Source organism: Lactuca sativa, chromosome 3 (assembly GCF_002870075.4).
Source record: "Lactuca sativa cultivar Salinas chromosome 3, Lsat_Salinas_v11, whole genome shotgun sequence".
Lineage (NCBI taxonomy): Eukaryota > Viridiplantae > Streptophyta > Magnoliopsida > Asterales > Asteraceae > Lactuca > Lactuca sativa.
Genome location: NC_056625.2, coordinates 6,103,069 through 6,110,715, shown reverse-complemented (window position 1 = coordinate 6,110,715; position 7,647 = coordinate 6,103,069). Strand labels below are relative to the sequence as shown.

Here is a 7,647-nt window from a genome sequence, read left to right as displayed (position 1 = left end):
TCCTTTTTGTGGGGTTAAACCTGCAAAAAGTTACTTTTTTAGCTTAGGATTTTGTTTCAGTACTAGATTCACAACGTGAACCTTTAGCTCCCGACGTGAGTCTAGTCTATTTCTCATTTTTTTTTGTTTTTCTTTTCTGTTAGTTTTTCTGTGACAACACGAGGTGGTAACTTTTACCACGTCGTGGTGGCCAGTCTGTAGGAAGTTTTTATTTAGTTTTACGTTGTTATTTTGTTTATTTTACAGGAGTTCATGACCAGAGGATCTAACACACCTTTGGTGCCTCCACTTGAAGATCTAGAGTCGGCCCATCACAAAAAGAAGGATAAGAACGTGAAAGAAGATCAAACACCAAAGAAGACACCCTTACAAGAATTCAAGTCAGTGTTCTCAAAGAAGTCGGGGAAGAAAACGGAAGAGTCGAGTTCATATTTAAAGGACAAGAGCAAGATAGAAAGTTTGGATCCAATTCCTAATCCAAACAAATCCGAATACGAATCCATGGTTGAGTTTGGACTATATATGAGCGAACCCGAAGACAAGCCAAGAAACGAGATGGCGAACATTGAAGAGATGTCAGTAGGAGCTTATAAGAAGCCTATTCGAGAAGATGTTGGTCCGGGATTAGTACAACCCACGATTCTTGCCACTGCTACATTCGAGTTGAAGGGACATATCCTTATTGCACTTAAGGATATTCCATTTTATGGAAAGGATCATGAGGATGCTTTCAAACATCTAGATGAGGTCAATGACATTGCAGACTATTTCAATGTCCCAAATGTTAATAGAAATTTTGTCTTGCTAAGGATGCTACCAGTTACTTTCAAGGGAGCTGCAAAGACTGGTTGAAAGCACTTCCACATGGTACAATCACTAATTGGGCTCAAATATGTGAGCAGTTTCTAGACCAATTTTGCTCACCATCCAAGATAGCTAACCTCAAGAAGGCAATAGCCAACTTTGAGCAACAACCGGGGAAGTCACTATACGAGGCATGGGAGCGTTACAAAGGATTGTTAAGGAATTGTCCTCAACATGACCTTAATATTCAACAAGAGATGTCTATTTTCTATGATGTGGTCAATTTCATGACTAGGCAACTCCTTGATTCGCAAGGCCCTCTCACAAAGAAGAATCCTAATCAGATCAAGGTGTTGATGTAACACCTTGTTTATTTATGAGATAAATAAATAAATTGATGAACGAACGGTAGCCCTAAAATAAATAATTATATATCAAAGGATGGTATCGAAGAGCTAATTGGCATAATTTAGAAGTTGAGGGTTAAAAGTGTAAGTTCCAGACTCAGTTTATAATTATTTATGAATACAAGGGGCTCCGTGATAATTATTTGGATTTAATTTAAAAGGAAATGAGGTGGAAGGGTTGATTATGTCATGATTAAGATATTGGGGGTTGTATAGTAAATTTTGTACTTAAGGTGTAAAGGATTTTAATGCTAAGGGTTTAAATGGTAATTATCAGATTTAATTTGAAGAAGATTTCCAAAGCCAGGGTTGAAAGTGTAAATTGTGGACTTTTTGTGAAAAGAACCTTATGGGGAGGGACCATTTATGTTCTTATGGAGATATGTTTTTAGGGGTGCCGGGTATATAATTCACCCATAACCCTAACCCTAACAAACCCTCCAGCCGTCACCCCTTATGTCTCCTACCAGCCACCACCCCCCTCTTCACCTTCGGTCCCCGCCATCACCATAGAAGCTATCCTCAGCCGCCGATGGCGTCGCCAAGTTTGACAGCTCTCGTCTCCACCTGTTGCCTCGTCGACGAACCTCGCCATTCCACCACCTGTCGCCGTTTGTCATGTCATGAATGGCCGGAGAAAAACCCGAGATCGGAGGGTGAGCTGTGAATGATGAAGAGAAGGTCACGAACAACTGCTCCTGTTCGCTGTTGTCGCCATCGCGCGTCGCCGCCGCTGCCAGATCTTGTTGCTTTGCTGCTGCCGTTCAGAAAATCGCTACATCTTGCCGACACCCTCCATTAGTTACATGCCACCGTGAAATGGTGGATTTGTGGCCTCGTGAAGTTGGGTTTGTGTTAGGGTGTTGTAGGCGTGTGTTGCAATAATTAGGACTGTAGGAGAGTCCTTTGGTCGGAGATATAAAGAAAACCCTACTGCCACCACCGTTAGGTGGTGGCTGTCATCCCAAAACGCCTGATGTCGCCGCCATGTGGGTGGCTGAAGTGTATATCGCAACATGAAGTGTGTGAATGTGTGTTTGGTGTAGCTGGAAGACAGAGAACCACCACTGCCGCCACGTGCCACCGCCGGCCACCACAAGGGTGGTTGTGGGTGTGTGTTTATTTAGTGTAGTGTGTGTGTTTATTTTGTGAGTTCATTGTAAATTGTAAAAATTGGAATAATGAAAGGAAAAATCAAACCACCACCGTAGGGTGGTGGCTGCAGCCACCGGTCGTCGTGTCGGGTGGCGGTGTGCTCTGCCTTCTTGTGGTTGTTTCGGTTGGGGTGATTGAAACCCTAATGGGCCCAATGAATCCCTAATGGTCTTAGTGAACCCCTAATGGGCCTATTAAACCCTAATGGGCCCAATGAAGCCCGAATGGACCCAAAAGCCCAAACATGTGACTAATGGGTGTAATAAACCCTAATTGACCTAAGGAAAACCCTAATGGGCTTAAGGACTTGGTTTTGGGCCTATTAGGCTAAGATGGGATGAGAAACCCTAATTAGGGTTTAGAAAACAACCCTAATATTGGATTTTTGGGTTTGGGACTTATCGGGTTTTGATATTGAAAGATCGGGATTCTGTCATCCAACAGTTGGGGTTGTGTCTTCGGGACTTCAGCAGTGTGAGGTGAGTTACCTTCTAATAGCGGTGGGTCTACGGCCACAATGTCGGCCAACTAGTAGGAGTTGTATGTTAGATGATTGTCTTTGTGATATTCATATAGGTTTGCTGCTACCTGTTATGTTTTATGTGCTAGCATGATATGATGTTATGTGATAGTGGTAGTAGTAGGGGGTGAAATAGTCCCCGGTTACCGGTCGATAGGACCGAAGGGGTAGATTAGTACCCAACTATGCTAGACATATTATGATATATGTGATATGATATTATGTGGTAGTAGTAGGGGTGAAATAGTCCACAGTTCCCGGTCGAGAGGACCGAAGGGGTAGGCCAGCACCTAGATATGCTAGGCAAGGTTACCAGCCGAGAGGACCGAAGGGGTAGGCCAGCACCCAGATATGCTAGGCAAGTTCACCAGTCGAGAGGACCAAAGGGGTAGGTTCGACACCCATATATGCCTGGCATAATGTATGTCTTATGATTGTATGGTATGTGGTATGATGGGGGAACTCACTAAGCTTCGTGCTTACAGTTTACAGTTTTGGTTTCAGGTACTCGTTTTCAAAGGAAATGAGCCGACTTGATCGCAGCGCATCAAACTATGTTTTCCGCACATGATATCTTTGGGATTACACTCTGATATGGTTTTATAATAATATGTTTTGATTATTGACACTTTGGTTTTGACATGAAATATTAATATGAATGTTTTTATACTGTTGGTTTTATATAATAACTTAATTAAAACAAAATTTTTGGTCTTGAATTTTGGGATGTTACAATTGTTTGAAGAGTTTGCAAAGCATTCTCTTGAGTACCATAACCCAAGACACGATGGAGTAAAAGGTAGTGGAGGTGCACATTCTGAACAGATGGTTGCTATGATGGCAATGCTCAATAATATGGACAGGAGGTTGACACAAATGGACCAATCAATTCATGCAATTAGAGTTGGTTGTGAGAAATGCTATGGTCCACACTTGACTAGAGAATTCCATTTGGATGAGTATGGGAACAAGAAGGCTTAAGTATGCTACTCGAGTGGGGATAAGTATGAAAAAGATTGGAGAAAACCAAAGAAGGAGTGGCTGCCATACGATGAGTACAAGAAGCAGAAGGAGGAGAAATACAAACAGATTGGACGAGGTTTCTACCAAAAGGAGCAACCACCAGATGAGAAGAAAGCTGATTTGGAGACCATGTTAGTTCGTTTCATGGAAGCTTCCGAGAAAAGACGTGATGATACCGATACAGTGATAAAGGAGCATCAAACTATGATGAAAAATCATCAAGCAATGATGATTGACCAACAAACATCATTAAGGAATCAGCAAGCCTCCATCCACAACCTTGAAGCTCAACTTGGTCAACTTACTACTTTGGTGAATGAAAGATTATCCCCCCAATTTCCCAGAAAGAAGACTCATTCCCTTGTAATGATGATAAATAATGAAAAAGAGGCTATCTCTGAGTTCTTAGAAGCACTAGAGGTGGAGCCAAAGCCATCCAGAAAAAAGCCAAGGAAGTCGAAGCTTGAAAACAAAGATGATGCTGAAGCACCAGACTCACGATGTGAGCCCGTTATGCTCACGTCGTGGGCACAGTCTGAACAGAAAATTTATGTAATTGTTCCAGCTTATAAACCACCTTTACCATTCCCGTCTCGAGCTAATCTCAGTCCACTAGAAAGGGAACATATGGAGTTTATCAAGCAAGTGAAGGGTATTCCTATTAATACTCCTTTTATTGAGTCATTATCCAAAATTCCAGAGTATGCAAAGTTCCTTCAAGATCTTATATACACTCGTCAGCAGTTAAAGAAGAATTCTAAGGTTATTCTTAGTGAGAAAAATTCAAGAGATGTATTGGAAGATATACCTAAGAAGATGGGAGATCCTGGACGCCTCACTCCTCCATGTGAGTTTGGAAACAATATGAAGACTTATGCTTTAGCTGATTCTAGGGCTAGCATAAATTTGATTCCATTTTCATTCTATCAAAAGTTAAATATTCAGAAGATGAAGGCTACAAAGATGACCATTCACATGGCCAATCGCTCAGTGACTCATCCTAGGGGGGTTGTAGAAGACATCCTTGTTAAAATTGGGAAATTTATTTCTGTTGACTTTGTGGTTATAGATATGAAAGAGGATGTTAATGTCCCAATCATTCTTGGTCGCCCCTTACTAAATACTGCTAGAGCTTTAGTTGATGTTTGTGAATCCAAGCTTACATTGAGGGCTGGTGATGATGAGGAAGATTTTGGAGTACAAGATGGATTTCAAGGAGATGATGTTAAAGGTGAGGTGTTCAATATTGATGAAGATAATGAACTTGAACAATTGGAGAAGCTCATGGAGGAAGAGATCAAGACAAAACATCAAGTCAAACACACCAAGCCAAGAGTATTTGTTCCACTTGTTTTTGAAGTGTTTTCTTATAAAACACCAACATCTTTGGTAAGTGAGGGAAGCGGTGGCTTATCAAGTGATGAAGACGAGGCTACTTCCAAGGAGACGAGTCCAATGGTGAAGGAAGAAAAGATTCCTATGGAGCTTAATAAGAGTGATGAAAAATTAGAGACTAAAGGAATAAAACGCAAGCTCGATGCAGATGAAGTGAAAGCTAAAAAAGAGAATTTGAAAAAGGCGTACATTAGACGAGTTCAAGCTTACATGAGGCGTTGGAAAGAGCAAAAAACTCAGGTGGTAATGGACTCCTCTGACAACTCAACGTAGGAGGCACGGAGTCCAGCTCACGACTCCATAAAAAAGAAGCGCTTCTCGGGAGGAAACCCGAGTTTGGTTTGGATTTTCTTTTCTTTTTTCTTTTTAATTTTTGCATTTTTTTTTTGTTTTTAGGAAAATCGATCATATCATCTAAATCATTTTATGCATAATAGAACACTGAGTGTGGGGTCATTAGAATTAAGTGGTAATAAATTAGGAGATTTAGTTAATTAAAATTTGAAGTTTTTAAGTTTCAGTCAGAATTCACGACGTGAATCAGTATGATTCACGACGTGAGCCCAAGATGGTTTACGGACTCTTATTTGTTAGCCCAATACATTTCCAGCCCACTTATTATTTGATTGAATGGCCCAAATTCTTATCCCACGAGAACTCACAACGTGAATTTTGAAAAGATCACGGGACCACAAATAAAGAAACAAATTCCCTTTGACCCAACCACTTTTTTTACTCTCCACGATGTGAAGTTGTTTTCTGGTCCCCTCCTCCCGATTTCGGCCGATTCCAACATACATTCTTCTTTTTGCTTACGTAATCTGCAATTTAAGGTAATTTTTTCTTAAGTCCCATGGTTAATTTTGTTTATTTTGTTAAATCAAGAACTAGGGTTTGTGTTTAGTTAGATTGAGGAAATGTGCCCTAAAATTCATGATATAGAATTTGCATGTTGCTGGATTGTGCTTAGATTTAACATAGGAATAAACCTCAACGAAATTTTTGGCCCGATTCGTACACAACCTTGACCAATTCTGACCTGCAAGGACGAACTCATGATGTGAATTCCTAGGAATTCACGATGTGAATCCTGGGCGTGAATAAGAAAGTCTTCTGTTTACTCCTTATTTCTTGGATTTTTGTTTTGTTGTTGTTTGTTGTTTTCTTTTGCAGAAATGGCTCCAAGACGCGAGGTTCCAACCGGGGGGGGGGGGGGGGGGGTTAGTTTGCACCCATTTTACGTTTTCCCGACAACTGGTTCACGAGATGTTTTGACACAATACAACAACTGACTAGGGTGGTTGTACAATCGGGAGATTGTTGTTGCCCCTACCATTAATTGGGCAAGATTGAGGGAGGTTGGGATTGTTGATCGACTGTCCCAGTTTCTCACAAAGTTATTTTTGGGGAATGGATTTTATTTTACATGCAAGGGGTGGCATAATTTATTTGCTATCCAGGAAAGGGTGTACAAGGAGCTTTGTGTGGAATTTTTTTCGACTGTGGCATTCATTGAGAATGTCCAAGATCCTACTTTCCAGCAAGCCTTGGTTTTTCGTCTCGGGGGAGAATACCGAGAATGTAGTTTGGTCGAGTTTTCTTGGTGGATGGGGTTATATACTGCCCAAGAAGCCATTACTCCAGAATTTGATGTCTTTTAGGGAGGCTGCCGTGGATACGAGAATGGGGCATCGGGGCTCGAGTTCTGGAGTAACATCGCATCAGGAGTGTTTGATGCAGGGGTGTCGCCAGAAAGCAACATCAAATCCCCCATTCACCGCCTTATACACCGGTTCATCACCTTTTCTATCAACCATAGGCGCCATGGGGACAAGGTTACCAAGCAAAACTTGTTCTTTTTATGGCGCATCTTATAGCCAGGAGTGTATTGCGACATTCCATATTTTCTACCCGCTACTTGGCGGATTATGCTGCAAGTTCCCACCCCGGGAGCCCTATTTGTGGAGGCCACTTTATCACACATTTGGCTCGGTCTTATGGTTTGATCGTTCCCGATACCGCCCTCCCTTTGACTTGTATGGAGGGGAACGAGTTTACTATGGGCTATTTGGAGACGATGAGGGTAGTAAGGAATTATGGAATACATTGGGGGATTATAAATGATGATGATGGTGGTGGTGAGCAGCCGAGTGACCAACCTGAGCAACAACCATAGCCACAACCTCGGCGGAGGAATGTTAGAGGTAGAGGAGAAAGAGGGCAGCCGGTGCACCAAAATGCACTTATGGGGGGACCCAACTTTGGAGGGGATATGGCGGGATATTTTGATCAGCTATCGTTGAGTGTTAATTAGATCGGTGGGACGGTGGAAAATTTGGTGCA

General features: G+C 41.8%; 1 non-coding gene across 1 annotated transcript; it reads right to left on the bottom strand.

The window, feature by feature from the left end:
- Positions 1 to 938: 938 nt before the first annotated feature.
- Positions 939 to 1,045, bottom strand: LOC111877692 (small nucleolar RNA R71). Its single transcript, XR_002845509.1, has one exon. It is a non-coding gene; the product is annotated as a small nucleolar RNA R71 (small nucleolar RNA).
- Positions 1,046 to 7,647: the final 6,602 nt, after the last annotated feature.